Source organism: Phocoena sinus, chromosome 9 (genome assembly GCF_008692025.1).
Source record: "Phocoena sinus isolate mPhoSin1 chromosome 9, mPhoSin1.pri, whole genome shotgun sequence".
Lineage (NCBI taxonomy): Eukaryota > Metazoa > Chordata > Mammalia > Artiodactyla > Phocoenidae > Phocoena > Phocoena sinus.
Window position 1 is genome coordinate 39995026 of NC_045771.1, and position 27487 is coordinate 40022512.

Here is a 27487-nt window from a genome sequence, read left to right on the forward strand (position 1 = left end):
TCCTCCATAGTAACAGGAGAGGGGTTGCACATATGGGCACAGAAGGAGACTGATGTAGAACTGGGGGTGTCCGTTCTGATGGCTTTTTTTTCCCCAAAGGTGTTGGAGGTTGAAGAGTGAGGCTAATGCACGAAAACCTCATCTGAGAGGGCAGAAAGACTAAGGACATATTGGATGATGACTGGGCAGCACTCAGGGCCCACATAAGAACAATCGTTAGGAATGCAGACTGAGCACACTCAGGATGGTCTTCGTGTTTTTCTCTGTGGGTACAGAAACCAAATAGAAGGAGAGTGGAATTAACCAGAGGAATCTTTAAGTCTCTCATAAAAACTCCACAAGAGGAAACGATTTCAAATATCTGTTAAACCTGGAAAGCACTATGGTCATATCATGCTAGATCCATCCATTCTGCCCTAATTCTTTCTATTCCTTAGCCTGTCACCGTAGGAGTCACAAACAGCAGCCAGGAAGTTGAAGGGAAGTGATTATGGGATGCAAAAGAAACCAGATTTTCCCTACTGCCACCTCTAACATCAGGCTTCCATATCAAAATATACCTTATTCAGGGAGAAAAGAGCAAGACTAATTCTGGGATGTTAAGAATTATGCTATTACATTAAACTGCACTGAGTATTTAATTACTCAGTGAAAGCTTTTAGAATGGTTAACGGACCTGGCAAAAACTCTGAGACCCACCAGAGCAGATTTAAAAGGACATTGGATGAAAGCATAAAGCTATAAATCCCAGTTGCTTAAAACAATTGCACCACCCATTTCAAATATTCGGTTATTACAAAGAGACTATAGTGGGGAACATTCTAGAGATTCCCTACCCATAAGATTCCCTTCTCCTGGTTATTCAATTAAACATTAATCTATGTAGTTCTGTGGAAGGAGTTTATAGATGTAACTAAAATCCCAAGTAGGTTGACTTTCAGATACGGAGGTTGGGTCTGACCCAACCATGTAAGCCATTTAAAAGCATGGCATTTCCTCTCACTGGTAGCAGAAGAAAACGTAAGAGAGATTCACAATGTGAGAAGGACTCAATCTGTCATTGCTGGTTTGAAGACGGAGGGACCACACCAGAAGGAATGCTGACGACTTCTAGGAGGAGGGCCAGTCCCCAGCTCACAACAGACATGAAAATGGGGACCTCAGACCTAAAGACACAGGAAAGTAGGTGTGGTTTCAAGCTATTAAGTTTGTGGTAAGTTTGGAAGTTGGGAAAGTATGGTAAATTTGTTATGCAGCAATAGAAAACAAATACAAAGTTATTCACTTTTGCCCCCCCGATATGAGTTAATTTGAAGACTAGGGTATAATTTTTCTCTTCTTATAGTAGAAAGAGCAACAGAATGACTTTAAATTATTTAATGTATTTATCTATGTTTAGCTTATTGACTAAAATAGTAGTAAGATATCCTAGAAATACATCCCAGTGTACTGTTTTCCTACCCTGCCCCCCCCCAACCCCAGGCTCTGAGTTACAGGAAGAGAGAGGCCGTTCTTATCCATCTGACTGAAGTCATATAGACTGTGCTCGATATTCCTAACCAGGACCGTTCTAAGTTACTGTGGGATCACTTCTTTCTTGAGGTGAGCCATGATGCATAGTTCCAGAAGAACCCATTCTTGCCCCAATTAAATAACTGTTGCTTAAAAAGCAGCCTACGCTCTCCACCTGAAGGCACTGTATGTGAAGAATTGTAAAGGACCTGATATTTTATCCTCCTTGCAGGCTAACAAGTCAGCCTGCTATAGGATCGTAAACGTAAATGCTATCAGAAGACAAGTCAGAGACAAAGGACAGTTTACTACTTGGAGCAGTAGCAATATCCAGACTCTCAGCATTTCTCTGAGTTCCTGAGCCCCAATTCCCACATGACAATGCAAAGAAGGTCAAGTGACACTTGCACGCACAGTGGATTATATTATAGGGAGGAACTCTTGAGCTTATGGATATTGAATCTTTTATCGTGGGAAGTAACTACATGTGCTTTTTGCTCTGGAGGAAGATGGTATCTCTATCTTCCAAGGATCTTCACTATACAAATGTCCTTGAAAATATAGACCAGGACAATGATAGTCAATGTCTCTGCTCACAAGATAGGCAGAAACATGAGAGACCTATGGAGAACTGTCACCCAAAGTACACTGAGGTCAAAGCCAGGGCAAGGAATTGAGTCCACAATTTTAAGCTGTTTTTGCATATAAAATAACTCCTCCAAAGAGGTGATTTCTTTGGGGAAAATAATTAGATGTGCATCCAATATTTACATCTTTCTAATCAAATTTCATATTCTTTACACCACATCTCAACTTATTACAACTTAGCATGGTTTTACAAAACCGTCCAATTATTGATCTCTGGATGCCAAACAATGATTAAATATAAGTGATATATCTCAGATGTTTAGTCTTTATAATATAGACTACTAAGGTTTTTGGAAAATAAAATATCCAACTCACTGACTTAATTCTTCAGCATTTGTTTGACATTAAGCTAAGTTAGTCTTGACTCACTGAAATTGATAACAAAGTGATCCATATTGCATGCACCATGGTTAGAGACTACTAGAGAAAACTGATGTCTAAAAGATAATTTATGATGTCCACGTAGATAGGGAGTCAATATGGCACGAAAACATTAAGAAAAAGATGTATGTTTGAGGAAATGATGATTGATCTACATGTGAGAAATGAATGAGTATTAACCAGGTACATTAACAGTGATTCTTTCTTCAGTCATGTGGTTTATGCAGTCATGTGTGATTTATCTACCGAAATATCCATCAAAGCATTCTTTATTTCTGTTACAGTTTTCTTTTTAATTATTATTTCTAGCATTTCCTTTTGATTGTTTTTTGACTATACATCTCTCTGCTCAAATTACCCATCTGCTCTTACATGTTTCTTATAGGATATTAATCATACTTATTTTAAATTCCCTGTCTGATAATTATAATATCTTTGTCATATCTGAGTCTGGATCTGATGATTGTTTCACCTCTTCAGAATGAGGGGTATTTTGCCTTTTGTTTTGCCTTGTTATGTTTTGATGAAACCCAGGCATGATAGATTAGGTAACAGGAACTAAGATTGACAGGACTTTAGTGTGAGGTTTTATGTTAATCTGGCTGAGAGTTGGGCTGTGTTTAATGTTTGCTCCAGAGGCTTCAAATTCCTCTAATGCCTTTGTGCCTTGGGTTTCCCAAGAACTCCTCCTTAAACAGAGTCTGGTCCTTACAACTCTTCTAGCTGTAATTCAGTTATTATACTATAGTCTTGTTGATGTGCTGGTGAGAAATGGACATGGGGAGAATTCTGTAATTTTCTGATTAAATCTCAGTATTTAGTGGACCTGTAGCTTTCTTCAGTGATACAGCTTTTTCCTCTTTGCTTCCTATTCCATTCCCTAGCTGCAACATTCCCAATATATTATATTATAATATTATATATATTATATTATATATTACCTAACCCTTCCCTTATATTAGACAGGGAAGCTGGAGGGCCTGGAGTGGGATGATTCCCTTCTACTGGGATAAGGCTCTGGCAAAATCCTTTTCCCTGGTGTAGACTTTGTGAAGGAGAAGGTTCTTTGTTAAGGAGAATCATTCCTCAATGATTACTCCTCCATTCTCCTTGCCAGTGTCATAAAGCAATATTTTCAGGTCTTCCTTATGAAAAGCTGGTAGGGATCCTGGAGGTAAAGTCCAGAAAGTGTGCCCTGACTCCATGATTACAAACCTAGGAGTTTCTCACTGTCATGCTAGTCCACAATCAACCTCCAGAAGTTTGCCAAAATTATCATTTTATGGCTACCAGTTTATGGCTTCACTGGCTTTAGATGCAATAACCAAATTTCATCTGTATCTCTCTGAATATTACCTGTCTGTCTAGACTTGAGAGGCTATTTGCCTTTCAAACTTAAGTTCTCTGATGGCTCCAACAAAAGTCATTGATTTTCAGTATTTCCAACTATTTCTTGTTATAAGGATGGAAGTGACAGCTTCAAGTTCTTTACATGTCAGAGTTAAAACTAGATGTCCATTCTTTCTATTTTTTAATATTGTAGTATTTAACTTTTTGCTATAAAAATCCAAAACTAAAGAAAAGTCAAAAGAACAATATAATTACATGCCTATAGAGAGCACTTAAATTTAACAACTACTTACACACTGTCATATTGGTTTCAGTTATTTTTTCACACATTTTGTGTTTTTTTTTAATAAACTGAAACTATATTATGATATTTTACCCCAAATAAGTATATTTTCTTACATACTGGTAACACTACTACCTTACTTAACAAAACTGACAATAATCCCAAAATAACATCTAATTACCAGCCCATATTCAGATATTCCCAAGAGCCCCAATCAGTATAGCTTATTAGTTTAAACCAGTAATCAATCATGAGCTATGACTTCTGTTTGGCTGTTTTAGCTTTTAAATGCATTTTAATTTAGAACAGACTACCTTTTTTTTTTCATAGCATCCATTGTTGAACATAAAAGACCAGTTATCCTTTAGAATGTCTGATGCTCTAATTTCATTCTTTTATACGTAGCTGTCCAGTTTTCCCAGCACCACTTACTGAAGAGAGGCTGTCGTTTCTCCAATGTATATTCTTGCCTCCCTTATCAAAGATAAGGTGACCACAGCTGCGTGTTTTTAATCTCTGGGCATTCTATCCTGTTCCATTGATCTATATTTCTGTTTTTGTGCCAGTACCATACTGTCTTGATTACTGTGGCTCTGTAGTATAGTCTGAAGTCAGGGAGCCTGATTCCTCCAGCTCTGTTTTTCTTTCTCAGGATTGCTTTGGCTATTTAGGGTCTTTTGTGTTTCCATACAAATTGTGAAATTTTTGTTCTAGTTCTGTGAAAAATGCCACTGGTAGTTTGATAGGGATTGCATTGAATCTGTAGATTGCTTTGGGTAGTACAGTCATTTTCACAAAGTTGATTCTTCCAATCCAGGAACATGGTATATCTTTCCATCTGTTTCTATCATCTTTAATTTCTTTCATCAGTGTCTTATACTTTTCTGCATATAGGTCTTTGGTCTCCTCAGGTAGGTTTATTCCTAGGTATTTTATTCTTTTTGTTGCAATGGTAAATGGGAGTGTTCCCTTAATTTCTCTTTCAGATTTTTCATCATTAGTGTATAGGAATGCAAGAGATTTCTGTGCATTAATTTTGCATCCTGTTACTTTACCAACTTCATTGATTAACTCTAGTAGTTTTCTGGTAGCATCTTTAGGATTCTCTATGTATAGTATCATGTTATCTGCAAACAGTGACAGTTTTACTTCTTCTTTTCCAACTTGGATTTCTTTTATTTCTTTTTCTTCTCTGATTGCTGTGGCTAAAACTTCCAAAACTATGTTAAATAATAGTGGTGAGAGTGGGCAGCCTTGTCTTGTTCCTGATATTAAAGAAAATGGTTTCAGTTTTTCACCACTGAGAATGATGTTGGCTGTGGGTTTGTCATAAAAGACCTTTGTTATGTTGAGGTAAGTTCCCTCTATGCCTACTTTCTGGAGGGTTTTTATCATAAATGGGTGTTGAATTTTGTTGAAAGCTTTTTCTGCATCTATTGAGATGATCAAATGTTTTTTCTCCTTCAATTTCTTAATACTGTGTATCACAATGATTGATGTGAATATACTGAAAAATCTTTGCATTCCTGGGATAAACCTCACTTGATCATGGTGTATCATCCTTTTAATGTGATGTTGGATTCTATAACACTTCCTAATGCCATACACAAAAATAAACTCAAAATGGATTAAAGACCTAAATGTAAGGCCAGACACTATCAAACTCTTAGAGGAAAACATAGGCAGAACACTCTATGACATAAAATCACAGCAAGATCCTTTTTGACCCACCTCCTAGAGAAATGGAAATAAAAACAAAAATAAGCAAATGGTTGTTAAAAATAATAATAAAATAAAATAAACAAATGGACCTAAAGAAACTTTAAAGCTTTAGCACAGCAAAGGAAACCATAACAAGATGAAAAGACAACCCTCAGAATGGGAGAAAATATTTGAAAATAAAGCACCTAACAAAGGATTAATCTCCAAGACATATAAGCAGCTCATGCAGCTCAATATCAAAAAAATGAACAACCTAATCCAAAAAAGGGCAGAAGACCTAAATAGACATTTCTCCAAAGAATATATACAGATTGCCAACAAACACATGAAAGGATGCTCAACATCACTAATCATTAGAGAAATGCAAATCAAAACCACAGTGAAGTATCACCTGACACCAGTCCGAATGGCCATCAACAAAAAAATCTATGACCAATAAATGCTGGAAAGGCTGTGAGGAAAAGGGAACCCTCTTGCACTGTTGGTGGGAATGTAAATTGATACAGCCACTATGGAGAACAGTTTGGAGGTTCCTTATAAAACAAAAAATTGTACTACCATATAACCCAGCAATCTGACTACTGGGCATATACCCTGAGAAAACCATAATTCAAAAAGAGTCATGTACCACAATGTTCATTGCAGCACTATTTACAACAGTCAGGACATGGAAGCAACCTAAGTGTCCATCAACAGATCAATGGATAAAGAAGATATGGCACATATACACAATGGAATATTACTCAGCCATAAAAAGAAACAAAATTGAGTTATTTGTAGTGAGGTGGATGGACCTAGAGACTGTCATACAGAGTGAAGAAAGTCAGAAAGAGAAAAACAAATTCTGTATGCTAACACATACATATGGAATTGTTTTTTTAAAAAATGGTTCTGATGAACCTAGGGGTAGGACAGGAATAAAGACGCAGATGCAGAGAATGGACTTGAGGACACAGGGAGGGGAAAGGTAAGCTGGGACCAACTGAGAGTAGCATTGACATATATACACTACCAAATGTAAAATAGATAGCTAGTGGGAAGCAGCTGCATAGCACAGGGAGATCAGCTTGTTGCTCTGTGACCACCTAGAGGGGTGGGATAGGGAGGGTGGGAGGGAGATGCAAGAGGGAGGGATATGGGGATACATGTATACATATAGCTGATTCACTTTGTTATACAGCAGAAACTAACAGAACAATGTAAAGTAATTATACTCCAATAAAGATGTTAAAAAAATAAAAATAAATTACAAAAAGAGAAAAAATAATAAATAAAAATAAGGTCTTTGTAAAAAAAAAAAAAGAATGTCTGATGTTTTATATTTGTGCTCTTTGTGAGGCTGTTTAGTTTTTTCTCCATTGTCTGTCCTTTCTGTAAACTGGAAGTTAGACCTAAAAGTAAGTCTTAATTATAATCATTTCAGCAAGACTACTTCATGGATGAAACTGTGAACCTCACGTGCATGATGTCAGAAAGCATCTAAAGCCAGCAGTTCTGCTATTAGTGATGCTATAGTTGGCCAATGCATTAAGATGGGAACAGCCAGAACTCTCCAGGTGTCCCATGGCAACCAACAAGCTATCTGTTCCCTCCCTATCCTTTACCAGGAGGCCATGTCCTGCAAGGGAGAACTGCCCAAGCTCCCATTTCCCCAGATCAGCCCAAGTATAGTTGTGTAGATTGTGGTCTACTAACCTAAAGTCTATTTTACTTGAAGAAGAGGACCTTTATCTAATTCACATAAGTGTACCTTGTAGGGCAGTGATTGTCCGACCAGTTACATATGCTGATTTCCATTTTAGGAAGATCACCTTTTTGCAGTGTGGAAAACAGATTTGAGTATGTTTAGACAGATAGGACAGATTCAAGTAAAATATACTTAGCCCAAATGAAGATGATGCAGGCCTTGAGTACATGAGTAGTTGTAGAAATTGGACAGAGAGAATGCAAGAAATATTTAGATGGTAAATGGATAGAAATCCCAGATTTCTACAAGCAAAAATCTTTATATTTGAAGTTGACATCAAACATCTCCCTGCCTTTCTAATGAAACAAAAACAATCCAAATATTGCATGGAATAAACTAAAGCAGAATTTCTGAGTAGGTCTGCATCTTTATTCCCGTCTTGTCCCTTGGTTCTTCATGACCATTTTTTTAAATTTATTTTTTTAGTTTCCATATATATGTGTTAGCATACGGTATGCAGACCTACTAGAGAATGGACTTGAGGATATGGGGAGGGGGAAGGGTAAGCTGGGACAAAGTAAGAGAGTGGCATGGACATATATACACTACTAAACATAAAATAGATACCTAGTGGGAAGCAGCCACATAGCACAGGGAGATCAGCTTGGTGCTTTGTGACCACCTAGAGGGGTGGGATAGGGAGAGTGGGAGGGAGGTAGATGCAAGAGGGAAGAGATATGGGAACATATGTATATGTATAACTGATTCACTTTGTTATAAAGCAGAAACTAACACACCATTGTAAAGCAATTATACTCCAAAAAAGATGTTAAAAAAAAAAAAAGAATTTCTGAGTAGGTCATAGATATTATATTTGTGACACTAAATAATTTCAGGTTTATTCAAAACTTTAACATAAAAATGAATAGTAAGATTGCAGTTAATTTAAGTACAGAATATGTACAATTCAAGTACATAGTCATGTAGTTTCTATTATCCATAGAAGTACCCCCAAATGAAGGACCAGACGAAACTGTTAGGGAGAAAATTGCACCAGACACTTGTTATAATTGACAAGGAAGACTATTCAAGACTATTGCAATAGGGGAGAGAGACTGAACTCAACTTCCCTGAAACAAAAGACAGAAGGATTTGCTGGGATGAGTGAATGAAAAAGTACTGGAGGACTCTGAGAAGGGGGTGAGGAGTTTGCCCACAGTGATTGGACCATTTGTGTTTGCTACTTGTTAGGCTCCTACCCTTGCACAGAAACTAGGAAACAGAGGCCCTATCTTTGTTGATGACTGCATTGCAAAAAGATGGCTCCCAGGTCCTTGAGAAACACATTTCTGGGTTGCAAAAGACTTACACCTCAGAAGAGCAGAGAAAGAATTTACAACTGCAAGTTTTCTAAAGTAAAGGCTCTAAGAAAAGGGAGGTCATGAACCTATAGTCAGAGGTCATGAGAGGAAGAATAAGGCCATCTTAGTCAAAACACTCAAGAACTAGAGGCTAAAAGCAAAATAAGATGCCTGGAATAAGACCTTATGAATATAAATAATGTAACTGCCAATTTTGTGTTTAGCTGCAGTAGTAAAACAGCATAAGGTAAATAAAAACAAATTCCTTTTTATAGTAATGAGAAAGATGAATGCCAACAGGAAAAACAAATGATCTCCTGATTTTCAATTTATGAATTTTATAGCTGCTAATTCATCTTGAAAGACTTCAAACTGAAGCAAGCTTCAGAAATATGCAAAGCCTGGCACTCTGTTCTAATAAGGAGACAAGTTTTTCCCTGTGTCCCTGAGGCAGAAACAGTTATTTGACATAATCTTTTCTAATTATTGGAGTGGATTTTCTCCATCTAATCATATGTGTTCTGTCTCAGCTCTAAATGAGCATAAGTGATTTGGATAGTGAGGCTGTCAAAAGAAGCAAATAAACCAACTAGACAAAGGTAGTTATAGCTTTATGTGAGGGAACCATCTACTGCTATCAAAATTAGTGACAATGCTACTTCAAGCTAATAGCTAACTTCAAGACTTTTGTACTTTGTAACAGCAGACAATATTAATACTTTAATGTTTTATTTTCATTTCCCAAGACAGTTGTTATGGGTTGAATTGTGTGCCCTCAAAAAAAGGTATGCCGCAGTCCTAAACCCCAGTACCTCAGACCGTGACCTTATTTGGAGATAGAGTCTTTACAGAGGTAATCAAGTTAAAATGAGGTCATTAGGGTGGTCCCTAATACAATATGGCTGGTGAGGGAAACTTGGACATGGATACAGACAGGCATAGAGGGAAGATAGCCATCTACAAGCCAAGAAGAGGGGCCCGCAATAGATACTTTCCTCAGAACAAACAGGCTGCAGGAGGAACCAAGCCTGCTGACATCTTGATTCCAGACTTCTAGCCATCAGAACTGTGAGACAATAAATGTCTCTTGTTTAAGCCACTCAATGTGTAGTACTTTTTTAGTGGTAGCACTAGCAAACTAATACAAGAGTGCTAGGACTAAAAAAATTAGAAAGTATTTTTTAAAATTTGGGGGTTACTGTCTTCTTACTCAACTGTAGTTTTTAAAAAAATGTTATGTTTCTCACTTTTATTGAGCTTTGTGCCATGTTTTAATGTTCATTTAGTTTGATTCATTCAGCTGTTTTATCAAAGCAACTTTACTTGAATTTGGTTTCTAAAAATGAACCTGTGATGATTCTTGAATCTTTGTGTAAATAAATCTTTACTAAATCCAAGTGGCCTGTTGAGTCCGAATCTTAAATCCTTTTTAACTGGCTCAAGAAGAACTTGGTAACACACAAGGACACACACACAAACCTCTAAATCTTTGGTGAACAATAAATATGCCCAGGTCCATAGAAAATAATTAACTTTTCTACCATGTTATACAAAAAGCCGAACACAATTCCTCTTCCAAATGTGAAAACTATAGTCCTGGAGATTCATATTTGTACATTTAAATACTTATCATTATTGAGAACCAAAGTAAGCTTAGGTATGAAGTGTTGTCAGTTACTTTACCATGAATATATACAAATGTTCAATTCATTTGTGTACATGTTTAAACACACACCTGTATATTTAAAACTCAAAAAATAAAAATTATACTTAATATACAAAGGCATGGAAATTTATTGAAAAATACAGGTTTACCTTTAAAATAACTGTCAAATCAACCACTGCATTTTTCATGATGTAATCTAATTTTTATTCCATATTCTGAATTAGAAAGATTTACAAATAATTCCAGCTTGTTACCAAAAGAGGGGGAAAAAAATTCAACCTACTAGTACTGGATTATATTAATCAGCTACTAAGAAGAAATTTTCAATAATGAAAATGCCTGGTATATAAATTGTTTAATATTCAAAGTCTCAGTGTTATATTTCTTCTATAAATGATACTGCCTTCAGGTTTACCTTACTTCCTAATGTTCTTGATGGATCCTAAGGATACTGCAGAACACTGAATTTTGAAATCTTTAAATAGATGAAAGCCAATCATAAATAATGCATTTTTGCATTTAGATAAGATATTCTGTTTGGCTATTTTAACGTTTTTTAAAAAAAGAAGCAGCAGTAGCTATTCTGTGTAGGTGTTTTTGCAACAAATCAAACACTAATCATCATTTTGCTTGTACTTTGCTATTTGTCATCAGGACTGCCCTACCATAAAATAATCTCTGTCAGTGACAGATTAATTGGTTTTCTCTGTGTCTCGTTTCAGAATATTTAAAGTGCCACGCTGAGCTAGATATCCTAGTATGGGTTCTCCGGTAGTAACTCTCACGCATATTTTGTAGAAAAGTTCTGATAAGCCAAGGCTTATATTTGTATATCTGTGACTCCCTCTTCTTCCCAGCTCCCCCTGGGATGTAATAAAACCAGGCCAGGAATGCTGTCACAACCTGGATCTCCTGGGGAGCAGGGTCTGGACCTCATCCCTCGTGCCAGGGAACGGAGAAGGGCTCTTGTCTTGTCCTTGGAGCCTTAGCTCCTGCTGTTCCCTCTCCTGGAACGCTCTTCCCTAGAGAGTCTCTTGGCTCAATCTCTCATCTCCTTCAAGTCTTTTCTCAAATCTCTTCTTTATAAGAAGAAATCTAACTGCAAATTCAATACAGCAAACTGTCCCTCTCCTCCTAGCATTTGAGATCTCCCTTATTATACTCTCTAATTTTTCTTCTCAAAGTTGCATTTTCCACATTTTAAAATATTATATGGTTTTAATAATTTATTCTATTTCTATTTTTATCACCCTGATAAACTCTGTGAATGCAGATATCTCTTTCTGTTTGTTTCTTCCTGTATCCTATGTGTTAGGAATACTGTCTGACACATAGTTGACACTCACTAAATATTTGTGAATGACTGAATAAATGACCAGCTACAGAGAAAAGTGCTTGCTACTCCTTGTTGCCTGGATAAGCAAACAAACAAACAAGCCCCTCTATGGAGTCTTTGAGGAACTAGGAGTCTGCATCTGCCTGCCTGCTGTGGATTTCAAGCTACTCTGGTGAGCTGAATAGACAGAAGAGGAACTGGATTTCCTACTTACTGGCTGTTAGTCCAAAAAAGAAGCTGCTTTGCTTTCCACCATATGCTGGTTGGCTGCTATAGGAGATATGTCAGCAATCTGATCTTAGTGGCTTCTAAAGAATCACAAAATTATGAAAACAAATGAAAAATGCACCTCATTTAAAGGCACTCACTTACCTAAGAGAGGAAGACCAAACTGAATATCTAGTATGGGCAGCTCCCACTGAAAGAGAACTGAAGAAAAGGCAGAAAAGAATGTTACAAAGCAAGAGAAAATGAAAGATGTTACAAAGGATGTTACAAAGCAAAACAAAACAAATAGTACCAGAACTCTTTCAGAAAATAACAAAGGAGGGAAGATATCCCTCTCATTTTTTGAAGCCAGCATTATGTTTACATCAAAGCCAGCAAAAGACATTACATAAAAAGAAAGCTATAGGCGCGCTAGATTCTGGGGCCCGTGCGTCCCCGCCAGCCTTCCTCAAGGAGGGCTGGTGGCCGCCGAGACCCGTCCAGACCCTTGGTCTCCGGTGCGGCGCAGGGCGGGGCATGCCAGTTTGCCAGCTGTGTGGATGAAAGGCTCTTGGTGCTCCAGCCAGGAGTCAGGGCTCTGCCTCTGAGGTAGGAGAGCCAACTTCAGGACACTGGTCAACAAGAGACCTCCCAGCTCCACATAATATTAAACGGTGGAAATATCCCAGAGACCTCCATCTTAACACCAGCACCCAGCTTCACTCAACGACCAGCAAGCCATAGTGCTGGACAACCTATGCCAAACAACTAGCAAAACAGGAACACAACCCCACCCATTAGCAGAGAGGCTGCCTAAAATCATAATAAGGCCACAGACACCCCAAAACACACCACCAGACGTGAACCTGCCCACTAGAGAGACAAGATCCAGCCTCATCCAGCACAACACAGGCACTAGTCCCCTCCACCAGGAAGCCTACACAACCCACTGAAACAACCTTAGCCACTGGAGACAGACATCAAAAACAACGGGAACTACGAACCTGCAGCCTGCAAAAAGGAGACCCCAAACACAGTAAGATAAGCAAAATGAGAAGACAGAAAAACACACAGCAGATGAAGGAGCAAGATAAAAACCCACCAGACCTAACAAATGAAGAGGAAATAGGCAATCTACCTGAAAAAGAATTCAGAATAATGATAGTAAGGATGATCCGAAATCTTGGAAGTAGAATGGACAAAATGCAAGAAACAGTTAACAAGGACCTACAAGAACTAAAGATGAAACAAGCAACGATGAACAATGCAATAAATGAAATTAAAATCACTCTAGATAGGATCAATAGCAGAATAACTGAGGCAGAAGAACGGATAAGTGACCTGGAAGATAAAGTAGTGGAAATAACTACTGCAGAGCAGAATAAAGAAAAAAGAATGAAAAGAACTGAGGACAGTCTCAGAGACCTCTGGGACAACATGAAACGCACCAACATACGAATTATAGGGGTTCCAGAAGAAGAAGAAAGAAAGAAAGGGACTGAGAAAATATTTGAAGAGATTATAGTTGAAAACTTCCCTAATATGGGAAAGGAAATAGTTAATCAAGTCCAGGAAGCACAGAGGGTCCCATACAGGATAAATACAAGGAGAAACACGCCAAGACACATATTAATCAAACTGTCAAAAATTAAATACAAAGAAAGCATATTAAAAGCAGCAAGGGAAAAACAACAAATAACACACAAGGGAATCCCCATAAGGTTAACAGCTGATCTCTCAGCAGAAACCCTACAAGCCAGAAGGGAGTGGCAGGACATACTGAAAGTGATGAAGGAGAATAGCCTGAAACCAAGACTACTCTACCCAGCAAGGATCTCATTCACATTTGATGGAGAAATTAAAACCTTTACAGACAATCAAAAGCTGAGAGAGTTCAGCACCACCAAACCAGCTTTACAACAAATGCTAAAGGAACTTCTCTAGACACGAAACACAAGAGTAGGAAATGACCTATAGTAGCGAACCCAAAACAATATATAAAATGGAAATAGGAACATACATATCAATAATTACCTTAAATGTAAATGGACTAAATGCTCCCACCAAAAGACACAGATTGGCTGAATGGATACAAAAACAAGACCCTTATATATGCTGTCTACAAGAGACCCACTTCAGACCTAGAGACACATACAGACTGAAAGTAAGGGGATGGAAAAAGATATTCCATGCAAATGGAAACCAAAAGAAAGCTGGAGTAGCAATTCTCATATCAGACAAAATAGACTTTAAAATAAGGACTATTAAAAGGGACAAAGAAGGACACTACATAATGATCAAGGGATCGATCCAAGAAGAAGATATAACAATTGTAAATATTTATGCACCCAACATAGGAGCACCTCAATACATAAGGCAAATACTAACAACCATAAAAGGGGAGATCAACAGTAACACATTCATAGTAGGGGACTTTAACACCCCACTTTCACCCATGGACAGATCATCCAAAATGAAAATAAATAAGGAAACACAAGCTTTAAATGATACATTAAACAAGATGGACTTAATTGATATTTATAGGACACTCCATCCAAAAACAACAGAATACACATTTTTCTCAAGTGCTCATGGAACATTCTCCAGGATAGATCATATCTTGGGTCACAAATCAAGCCTTGGTAAATTTAAGAAAACTGAAATTGTATCAAGTATCTTTTCCGACCACAACGCCATGAGACTAGATATCAATTACAGGAAAAGATCTGTAAAAAATACAAACACATGGAGGCTAAACAATACACTACTTAATAATGAAGTGATCACTGAAGAAATCAAAGAGGAAATAAAAAAATACCTAGAAACAAATGACAATGGAGACACAACGACCCAAAACCTATGGGATGCAGCAAAAGCAGTTCTAAGGGGGAAGTTTATAGCAATACAAGCCCACCTTAAGAAGCAGGAAACATCTCGAATAAACAACCTAACCTTGCACCTCAAGCAATTAGAGAAAGAAGAACAAAAAAGCCCCAAAGCTAGCAGAAGGAAAGAAATCATAAAAATCAGATCAGAAATAAATGAAAAAGAAATGAAGGAAACAATAGCAAAGATCAATAAAACTAAAAGCTGGTTCTTTGAGAAGATAAACAAAATAGATAAACCACTAGCCAGACTCATCAAGAAAAAAAGGGAGAAGACTCAAATCAATAGAATTAGAAATGAAAAAGGAGAAGTAACAACTGACACTGCAGAAATAAAAAAAATCATGAGAGATTACTACAAGCAACTCTATGCCAATAAAATGGACAATCTGGAAGAAATGGACAAATTCTTAGAAATGCACAACCTGCCAAGACTGAATCAGGAAGAAATAGAAAATATGAACAGACCAATCACAAGCACTGAAATTGAAACTGTGATTAAAAACCTTCCAACAAACAAAAGCCCAGGACCAGATGGCTTCACAGGTGAATTCTATCAAACGTTTAGAGAAGAGCTAACACCTATCCTTCTCAAACTCTTCCAAAATATAGCAGAGGGAGGAACACTCCCAAATTCCTTCTACGAAGCCACCATCACCTTGATACCAAAACCAGACAAGGATGTCACAAAGAAAGAAAACTACAGGCCAATATCACTGATGAACATAGATGCAAAAATCCTCAACAAAATACTAGCAAACAGAATCCAACAGCACATTAAAAGGATCATACACCATGATCAAGTGGGGTTTATTCCAGGAATGCAAGGATTCTTCAATATACGCAAATCTATCAATGTGATAAACCATATTAACAAAGTGAAGGAGAAAAACCATATGATCATCTCAATAGATGCAGAGAAAGCTTTCGACAAAATTCAACACCCATTTATGATAAAAACCCTCCAGAAAGTAGGTATAGAGGGAACTTTCCTAAACATAATAAAAGCCATATATGACAAGCCCACAGCAAACATCATCCTCAATGGTGAAAAACTGAAAGCATTTCCACTAAGATCAGGAACAAGACAAGGTTGCCCACTCTCACCACTCTTATTCAACATAGTTTTGGAAGTTTTAGCCACAGCAATCAGAGAAGAAAAGGAAATAAAAGGAATCCAAATCGGAAAAGAAGAAGTAAAGCTGTCACTGTTTGCAGATGACATGATACTATACATAGAGAATCCTAAAGATGCTACCAGAAAACTACTAGAGCTAATCAATGAATTTGGTAAAGTAGCAGGATACAAAATTAATGCACAGAAATCTCTGGCATTCCTATATACTAATGATGAAAAATCTGAAAGTGAAATCAAGAAAACACTCCCATTTACCATTGCAACAAAAAGAATAAAATATCTAGGAATAAACCTACCTAAGGATACGAAAGACCTGTATGCAGAAAATTATAAGACACTGATGAAAGAAATTAAAGATGATACAAATAGATGGAGAGATATACCATGTTCTTGGATGGGAAGAATCAACATTGTGAAAATGACTCTACTACCCAAAGCAATCTACAGATTCAATGCAATCCCTATCAAACTACCACTGGCATTTTTCACAGAACTAGAACAAAAAATTTCGCAATTTGTATGGAAACACAAAAGACCCCGAATAGCCAAAGCAATCTTTAGAACGAAAAAAGGAGCTGGAGGAATCAGGCTCCCTGACTTCAGACTATATTACAAAGCAACAGTAATCAAGACAGTATGGTACTGGCACAAAAACAGAAAGATAGATCAGTGGAACAGGATAGAAAGCCCAGAGATAAACCCACGCACATATGGACACCTTATCTTTGATAAAGGAGGCAGGAATGTACAGTGGAGAAAGGACAGCCTCTTCAATAAATGGTGCTGGGAAAACTGGACAGGTACATGTAAAAGTATGAGATTAGATCACTCCCTAACACCATACACAAAAATAAGCTCAAAATGGATTAAAGACCTAAATGTAAGGCCAGAAACTATCAAACTCTTAGAAGAAAACATAGGAAGAACACTCTATGACATAAATCACAGCAAGATCCTTTCTGACCCACCTCCTAGAGTAATGGAAATAAAAACAAAAATAAACAAATGGGACCTAATGAAACTTCAAAGCTTTTGCACAGCAAAGGAAACCATAACCAAGACCAAAAGACAACCCTCAGAATGGGAGAAAACATTTGCAAATGAAGCAACTGACAAAGGATTAATCTCCAAAATTTACAAGCAGCTCATGCAGCTCAATAACAAAAAAACAAACAACCCCATCCAAAAATGGGCAGAAGACCTAAATAGACATTTCTCCAAAGAAGATATACAGAATGCCAACAAACACATGAAAGAATGCTCAACATCATTAATCATTAGAGAAATGCAAATCAAAACTACAATGAGATATCATCTCACACCAGTCAGAATGGCCATCATCAAAAAATCTAGAAACAATAAATGCTGGAGAGGGTGTGGAGAAAAGGGGACACTCTTGCACTGCTGGTGGGAATGTGAATTGGCTCAGCCACTGTGGAGAACAGTATGGAGGTTCCTTAAAAAACTACAAATAGAATTACCATATGACCCAGCAATCCCACTACTTGGAATATACCCTGAGAAAACCAAAATTCAAAGAGAGTCATGTACCAAAATGTTCATTGCAGCTCTATTTACAATAGCCAGGACATGGAAACAACCTAAGCGCCCATCATCGGATGAATGGATAAAGAAGATGTGGCACATATACACAATGGAATATTACTCAGCCTTAAAAAGAAATGAAATTGAGGTATTTGTAATGAGATGGATAGACCTAGAATCTGTCATACAGAGTGAAGTAAGTCAGAAAGAAAAAGACAAATACCGTATGCTAACACATATATATGGAATTTAAGGGAAAAAAATGTCATGAAGAACCTAGGGGTAAGATAGGAATAGAGACGCAGACCTACTGGAGAACGGACTTAAGGATATGGGGAGGGGGAAGGGTGAGTTTTGACAGGGCGAGAGAGAGTCATGGACATATACACACTAACAAACATAGTAAGGTAGATAGCTGGGGGGAAGCAGCCGCAAGGCACAGGGATATTAGCTCGGTGCTTTGTGACAGCCTGGAAGGGTGGGATGGGGAGAGTGGGAGGGAGGGAGACGCAAGAGTGAAGACATATGGGAACATATGTATATGTATAGCTGATTCACTTTGTTGTAAAGCAGAAACTAACACACCATTGTAAAGCAATTATACCCCAATAAAGATGTTTAAAAAAAAAAAAAAAAAAAAAAAAGAAAGCTATAGATAGATATCCCTCATGAACATAGGTAGAAAATTTCATAACCAAATGTTGGCAAATTAAATTTAACAACATATTAAAAATATTATGCGGGCTTCCCTGGTGGCGCAGTGGTTGAGAGTCCGCCTGCCGATGCAGGGGACACGGGTTCGTTCCCCGGTCCGGGAGGATCCCACATGCCGCGGAGCGGCTGGGCCCGTGAGCCATGGCCGCTGAGCCTGCGCGTCCAGAGCCTGTGCTCTGCAACGGGAGAGGCCACAACAGTGAGAGGCCCGCGTAAAGAAAAAAAAAAAAAAAAAAAAAAAAAAAAAAAAAATATTATGCAACATGACCATATCAGATTTATCTCAGAATACAGGTTAGTATAGCATTCAAATAGCAATGAATATGATCCACTGTATTTTCAGACTAAAAAAGAAAAAAACACAATGTTTTCAATAACTGTAGAAAAAGCATTTACCAAAACCCAACATCCATTCCTGATTATAAAATCTCTCACCAATCTAATAATAGAAGGGAACTTTCCCAAACCAAGCAAGAACATCTATGAAAACCCAATGCTAACATTATATTTAATGTTGAAACACTGAATGCTTACCTATAACTTCATGAACAAGGCAGGGATATCTGCTCTCACCACTTGTATTCATCTTAATAATAGAGGTCCTAGACCCTGCAATAAGGGAAAAAAGGGAAGGGGAAGAAAAATCATAAATATCAGAAAGGAAAAAATGAAACTGTCTTAATTCAGAGATAAATATGATCTTACATGAAATAAATTATAAGGGATGTGCAAAAAAACTATAAAGTAATAAGTTTAGGGACATCAAATATTCAAGGTCAGTATGAACATTTATTTCTAAATACTAACAACAAAATTGGGAATTGAAAACAAAAATACTATTTTACTAATTACATCAAAATTATATACTACTTAGAGATAACTTTAACAAAATACGGGGAAGGACTGTACACTGAAAACTATAGAACATTGTTGAAAGAAATTTTAAAAGACCAACATAGAGATACAGTATATCCCCTGATCAGAAGAATAAATTAAAATGGCAATTCTCCCCAAATTGATATACAAATTTATTGCAAACCCTTTCAAAATTACAGCAGGCTTCTGTGCAGAAACTGGCAAGCTGATTCTAAAATATACATGAAAAGATGAGTAATCCAGAATAGCCAAAATAATATTGAAATAAACTGTAGCACTTATACTGCCCAGTTTCAAAATTATTATAAAGCTATTACAATCAAGAATTGTGGTTCTAGCAAGAGAAGAAACACATAGATCAATGGAATAGAACTGAGAATCCAGAAATTAATTCTTACATTCATGGTAAATTCAGTTTTAACAAAGATGCCCAAGAACCCAATGAATAAAGAATAGTCTTTTCAACAAATGATACTCATACCAGTGTATAACTACATATGAAAAGATAAATCTAGCCTCTTAACTCACAACATATGCAAAGATTAACTCAAATTGGATCACAGACAAATATAAGAACTAAAACTATTTCAAAAATTGGACAAAATATGTGAATAGACACTTCAGCAAAGTAAAAGCATATACTTATATGTGGCAAATAAGCACATGAAACTGTGCTCCACATCATTTATCATTAGAGAAATGAAAATTAAAATCACAATGAGATACCATTACAAACAATTTAAAATACTTAAAAGAATAAAAAGACGAAGTTTTAGAAAGAATGTACAGCAAGTGGAACTCTTATACATTGCTGGCAGGAATGCAAACTGGTATAGCCATGTTGGAAAGCAGTTTGGCAGTGTCTTATAAACATGCACTCAACATACAACCCAGCTTTTGCACTCCTGGGAGAAACAGAAACATCTCCCTACACAAAAAAGTTATATTTGAATGGTCGTAGCAGCTTTATTCATAATAGGATAAAACTGAAAAAAAATCCAATCCTTATGAACTGGTGAGTGGGTAAACAATGGGTGACAGACCAAATATAATAGGATAAGCAATCAAAAGTAACAAACTACTGATATTCACATAAATACATGATTTTTTGCATAGATGAATCTTAAAAGCATTATACTAAATGAAAAGTCAGAATCACCAAAAAGTAGATACTGTATGATACCAATTTATGTAAAATTCTACACAACGCAAAACTATAAAGATGGAAAGGTCAGTGGTTGACTGTTCCGTGGATGGAGGAGAGGATGAACTGTAAATGGGGACATGGAACTGGGTGATGCAAATGTTCTTAGGCTTTTGCCAATTTTTGAATTATATTGTGTCTAAATTATATCTCACATAGTGGAGAATTTTGAAAAATGCTATGCAAGTACTGCTACCTATCCAAACTCACACTACACAAACTCTCCTTATCTGAACTTAGGGACCTGAATTCCAGACAGCTACCTTCTGAAACACAAGGAGAGCAAGAGTACTGGCAACACAGAGAAGAGAAGCATCCTTGCATGGCCTTCACTGCTGGACTTTATAATGCAGGCCCCCTGCTGTAGTTTCCTCCACAGCGTGCATGTGTGGCCTTCACCCAAATATCTTCAAAACCTCTGGCAGCCTTTGCACCCCACTCACACCCCATCACCAAAACCAAAACAAAAAACAACAAAAACAAAACCCAGATCAAAAGACAGATTAGCCTTCCGGGAAGATGGCGGAAGAGAAAGACGCTGAGATCACCCTCCTCCCCACAGATACACCAGAAATACATCTACACGTGGAACAACTCCTACAGAACACCTACTGAACGCTGGCAGAAGACCTCAGACCTCCCAAAAGGCAAGAACCCCCCACCCCATACCTGGGTAGGGCAAAAGAAAAAAGAATAAACAGAGACAAAAGGATAGGGACAGGACCTGCACCGGTGGGAGGGAGCTGTGAAGGAGGAAACGTTTCCACACACTAGAAGCCCCTTCGCAGGCGGAGACTGCCGGTGGCGGAGGGGGAAAGCTTCGGAGCCCCGGAAGAGAACACAGCAACAGGGGTGCGGAGGGCGAAGTGGAGAGATTGCCGCACAGAGGATCAGGGCCGACCGGCACTCACCAGCCTGAGAGGCTTGTCTGCTCACCCGCCGGGGCGGGCGCGGCAGGGAGCTGAGTTCGGTTGGAGCACAGGGAAAGGACTGGGGTTGGCGGCGTGAACACAGCCTGCAGGAGGTTGGTGCGCCACGGCTAGCCGGGAGGGAGTCCGGGGAAAAGCCTGGACCTGCCAAACAGGCAAGAGACTTTTTCTTCCCTCTTTGTTTCCTGGTGCGCGAGGAGAGGGGATTAAGAGCGCTGCTTAAAAGGAGCTCCAGAGACGGGCGCGAGCCGCGGCTAAAAGCACGGACCCCAGAGACGGGCATGAGACGGTAAGGCTGTTGTTGCCGCCACCAAGAAGCCTGTGTGCGAGCATAGGTCACTATCCACACCCCCTTTCCGGGGAGCCTGTGCAGCCCGCCACTGCCAGGGTCCCGGGATGCTGGAATAACTCCCCTGGGAGAACGCACAGCGCGCCTTACGCTGGTGCAACGTCACGCCGGCCTCTGCTGCCGCAGGCCCGCCCCGCACTCCGTGCCCCTCCCTCCCCACGGCCTGAGTGAGCCAGAGCCTCCGAATCAGCGGCTCCTTTAACCCTGTACTGTCTGAGCGATGAAGAGACGCCCTCTGGGGACGTACACGCAGAGGCGGGGCCAAATCCAAAGCTGAACCCCAGCAGCTGTGCGAACAAAGAAGAGAAAGGGAAATCTCTTCCAGCAGCCTCAGGTGCAGCGGATTAAATCTCCACAATCAACTTGATTTACCCTGCATCTGTGGAATACCTGAATAGAAAACGAATCATCCCAAATTGAGGAGGTGGGCTTTGAGAGCAAGATTTATGATTTTTTCCCCTTTTCCTCTTTTTGTGAGTGTGTGTGTGCTTCTGTGTGAGATTTTGTCTGTATAGCTTTGCTTCCAACATTTGTCCTAGGGTTCTATCCTTCCTTTATTTTTTTAAATTTTTTTCTTAATAATTATTTTTTTATTTTAATAACTTTATTATATTTTATCTTACTTTATTTTATTTTACTTTATCTTCTTTCTTTCTTTCTTTTATTCCTTCCTTCCCTCCTTCCTTCCTCCCTCCCTTCTTTTTTTCTTTCTTTCTACTTCTACTAATTCTTTCTTTCTACTTTTTCTCTCTTTTATTCTGAGCCGTGTAGATGAAAGGCTCTTGGGGCTGCAGCCAGGAGTCAGTGCTGTGCCTCTGAGGTGGGAGAGCCAACTTCAGGACACTGGTACACAAGAGACCTCCCAGCTCCACATAATATCAAATGGCGAAAATATCCCAGAGATCTCCATCTCAACACCAGCACCCAGCTTCACTCAACGACCAGCAAGCTACAGTGCTGGACATCCTATGCCAAACAACTAGCAAGACAGGAACACAACCCCACCCATTAGCAGAGAGGCTGCCTAAAATCATAATAAGGCCACAGACACCCCAAAACACACCACCAGACGTGGACCAGCCCACCAGAAAGACAAGATCCAGCCTCATCCACCAGAACACAGGCACTAGTCCCCTCCACCAGGAAGCCTACACAACCCACTGAACCAACCTTAGCCACTGGGGACAGACACCAAAAACAACGGGGACTATGAACCTGCAGCCTGCAAAAAGGAGACCCCAAACACAGTAAGATAAGCAAAATGAGAAGACAGAAAAACACACAGCAGATGAAGGAGTAAGATAAAAACCCACCAGACCTAACAAACGAAGAGTAAATAGGCAGTCTACCTGAAAAAGAATTCAGAATAATGATAGTAAAGATGATCCAAAATCTTGGAAATAGAATGGACAAAATGCAAGAAACATTTAACAAGGACCTAGAAGAACTAAAGATGAAACAAACAACGATGAACAACACAATAAATGAAATGAAAAATACTCTAGATGGGATCAACAGCAAAATAACTGAGGCAGAAGAACGGATAAGTGACCTGGAAGATAATGTAATGGAATAACTGAGGACATGGAAAGGAGACGTGACCCATGAGCCCCCCTCTGCCCAGCAAACTGGGGGCTGGCAAATAAGCCAGAACTGCAAACAGTCCTGATGGCTTTGAGCCCCCCCGGGAAACCAGGGACATGCGAATAAGCCAGAACTGTAAACAGTCCTGAATGCTTTGAGCCCCCCCCCCCCAACCCCGCGCCACGGCAAACCGGGGGCCTGCGAATAAGCATTGACTGCTTTGGGCACTGATCCATGACATGTCCTCAGTATAATCAGAATGGTGGGAATGCAAGGAAATGTCCTTGTGCTACTTCAGTATAATCAAAATAATGGTGGGAACTTTGCGCTGCTTTTGCGCTCAAGGACGAAGCACGGCACGTTTTCAAGAAAGCCCATTATTGCTTGTATAATCAATAGAAGCATATGTTGCTACTTTGGCATTTCTGGAATGTTAAGAAAATAAGTCTTAAAATGTAAACATAGATAATGCTTTAATAAAAGCTACCACAGCAGGACAGACGGTGCTGTTTTGCCTGAGCTAGTGGCAGCCCTCTACTGCTGTGTTTCGGCACAATTCATCTCCTGTGATGAGCTTACTTTCGGCCCTGTCATAAGATAAACTACAGCATTTGGCGCCCGAACAGGGACCTGAAGGTAAGTAATCGCGTGATCGCGGGACCGAAGGGGAAACTGGTCCGCTCAAGAGTAAGCGAAACCTTCGGGAGCAGTAGAGTAACTGTAATGGGGAATTCCCATTCAGTAGAATTTCAATACATTAGATTCCTGAAACAGTTATTATGGAGTTCAGGAGTGAAAGTGAAACCAGAATCTTTTGATGGATTGTTTGCGCTGGTTCATAAACATTGTTACTGGTTTCAACCTACTGGTCATAACCAGTTGAATTTAAAAGTTTGGAAACAGGTTATGCGAGCCTTAAGAAGAGCTCATCAGCATGGAGACCCTATATCTGTCCGAGTTTGGTCTCTTTGTAAATTAATTTCCCTTGCCCTGGAACCATTACAATCTGAAACGGAAAGTGAAAATGGGGCATGCCCTCAGCGTCCGAATTCTGCTCCCGATCATTCTGCTGCTTTTCGTACTCTGTTTCGTGAGTCTCCTATAGAGGACCTTCCTCCGCCTCCTCCTCCCCTTGTGTCTGAGACAGGAGAGGATTTTTCAGGTTCCAGTGATGAAGGGGCTTTTTCTGATGATGATAAAGGTTAGGAGCAGACTAGCAAACAAAAAGAGATGCCACTTTCTCAACAGAATGAGATTTCTGATATACTTTCAAAGTTAAAAAATTTGATGGTTAAATTGGAAGAAAATAAAAACAATGGTACCACTCCTTTATATCAGGAGCCATGTCCTACTATTCCTTTGGCTCCTCCTTTAGAATTAGCAGCTTATCCTGTTGGAGCCTCTTGTCAGTTTCGCTTTCCTCTAAAACCTGAATCTAATAGACTATTGTTGGAAGAAGAGATGAATAAGGAAGAAAAGCAATATTCTGAATCATTTTTTGCTTTCCCTATTGTTAGACAAGCTATGCCTGCTAATGATCAATTTCCGCATGGATATGTAAAAGTTGAGTATAACCCTCATGATGTAAAAATGTTTTAAATGCTAAAAGAAGCCATTAATGCATATGGGATGCATTCTAATTATGTTCAAGGTCTTTTGTCTAGGTATGCTTCCGAAAACATATTAATTCCTCAGGACTGGGAGGCGCTTGCCAAGACTGTTCTTGAACCTGGACAATATATGCAGTTTAAGACTTGGTGGAAAAGAAGAAGGCGCCTCCACTGACCTGGGGGCAAATGAAAAAGTTTAAAGGCACTGCTAAAAATTTTGTCATTTCACAGGGTAAACCCCTCACTAGCACCAATCTTTTTGTAGCCATGTTGGCAGTGTTGTCTGCAAAGGTAATAAGCATATCAGCCAATGAGATAAATTGTACTAACCATACTTACTGGACTTATATTCCTAACCCTCCTCTTAATATGTTACCTGGTGGGATGCCCCAATTCTTGTATATGTAAATGAGTCTGGATTGTTGCCTGGTCCTTTTGATGATAGAGGCCCTTTGAAGCTGGAAGAAGGAAGGATAATAGAGAATTACACGGTGGGTGTTAATGGACCTCCTATTTGTATGGGAAACGGAGATCATTGCCTTAAAATGAATTATCAGGCATGGTTAAGTGTTGTCAAAAATGAAAGCAGATATCATGGGTTATATCTTTTGAGTGCTTATAGTTTTAAAAGTTCTAATTCCACTCTTGATGAGAATGTTTCCGCACCTTACTTGCCTCCATGCCAGGTGCCTCTTGTGGATCGATTATCGGATTGGGTCCATTGGACTCAATGCTGAGGAGAAATGGCTCGGGTTCTTGTTAATACTTCTTGGGGAAGCGTCATTGATTGGAGCCCTTTTGGCTCCGCCCGAGGAAAAAGGGGTCTGAAGAATTTACACTGGCGTAGAGAGGATAACACTATTTATAGCAATACTATTAACGATACCATAGTATGGCATGCTGGAGGGTTTTCTCCTCCAGGTCCTCATGTAAATGGATATCCTATCCAAAAGGACTTGTGGAAGCTTATGGCAACTTTGAAAAAGATTAATGCTTGGGTAGGACATATGGTTAACAAATCTGGAAATCATAGTTTGACTTTTCATAAAAATGTTACTCAGTATACTCGTAATTGTGTGAAATTCCCTTATATATTGTTAAAGGGACCAGCTGTATGGAATGACACTCAAGGTATTAAAATGTGTAAAAATTGCTCTCTGTATACCTGCATTAACTCTACTATATCTTTTAACATATCTACTGAAAGTCTGTATATCTTACGAGCTCGGACAGGTCTTTGGCTTCCTGTCAATCTTGGAAGGGAATGGCAAGAATCTCTTCCTATGGCTGTTTTGCAATATTTAGCTGATGCATTAAAAAGAAGTAAAAGATTTGTAGGAATGTTGATTGCAGGTGTCATGGGTATTATAGCCATAACAGCTACTGCTGCAGTAGCTGGAGTTGCTTTAGAACAATCTATTCAGACCATTGATTATATAACTGATTGGCATAAAAATTCTGAAATGCTTTGGTCCTGTCAACGACAAATTGATTCGGAAATACATTCGGAAATAGCAGACTTACAACAAGCTGTGATTATGTTGGGGGACCAACTTGTATATTTACAAAGACAAATGAAGTTACGTTGTGACTGGAAGCAAAGTGCCTTTTGTGTCACTTCGGTTCCATATAATCAGTCTGCATTCCCCTGGGCAAAAATAAAAAAGCATTTATTACATCACAAAAATTTGACAGAAGAAATTGTGAATTTACAAGGGAAAATTCAACAAACTTTTCAGAAGAAATTACAACGACTTAATTCACAAAAAGTATGGACTGGAATTATTCAAGGACTTAATAATCTAAATCCCATGTCTAAACTACGTGCTTTATTTGGTTCTACTGCAGGATTGCTAATGCCCATTATAATAATAATATGTTTAACTGTAGTCCGACGACGAGTGAAAGCTACCCGCCATGCAACACTGCAACAAGCTGCCGTGTTCTCCTTGTTGCTGCACAAGCTGCAAAAAAAAAGGGGGGAAATGTAGTGGAATAACTGAGGACATGAAAGGGGACGTGACCCATGAGCAACCCCCCCCCCCAGCAAACTGGGGGCTGGCGAATAAGCCAGAACTGCAAACAGTCCTGATTGCTTTGAGCCCCCCCCCCCCCGCAAATTGGGGGCATGTGAATAAGCCAGAATTGTAAACAGTCCTGAATGCTTTGAGCCCCCCGCCCCCGGCAAACTGGGGGCCTGCGAATAAGCATTGAGTGCTTTGGGCACTGATCCATGAGATGTCCTCAGTATAATCAGAATGGTGGGAACGCAAGGAAATGTCCTTGTGCTACTTCAGTATAATCAAAATAATGGTGGGAACTTTGCGCTGCTTTTGCGCTCAAGGACGAAGCACAGCATGTTTTCAAGAAAGCCCATTATTGCTTGTATAATCAATAGAAGCATATGTTGCTACTTTGGCATTTCTGGAATGTTAAGAAAATAAGTCTTAAAATGTAAACATAGATAATGCTTTAATAAAAGCTACCACAGCAGGACAGA

At 38.9% G+C, this 27487-nt stretch overlaps 1 long non-coding RNA gene across 2 annotated transcripts in view; it reads right to left on the minus strand.

Moving 5' to 3' along the window:
• LOC116759631 overlaps window positions 1-27487 on the minus strand; it is a 280299-nt gene that overhangs the window by 186137 nt on the left and 66675 nt on the right. For both annotated transcript variants that reach the window (XR_004351517.1, XR_004351518.1), the window contains exons 4-5: window positions 18970-19044; window positions 12319-12375 (exon numbers count right to left, since the gene is read on the minus strand). This is a non-coding gene — a long non-coding RNA (uncharacterized LOC116759631). The remainder of the gene's footprint in view (window positions 1-12318; window positions 12376-18969; window positions 19045-27487) is intronic.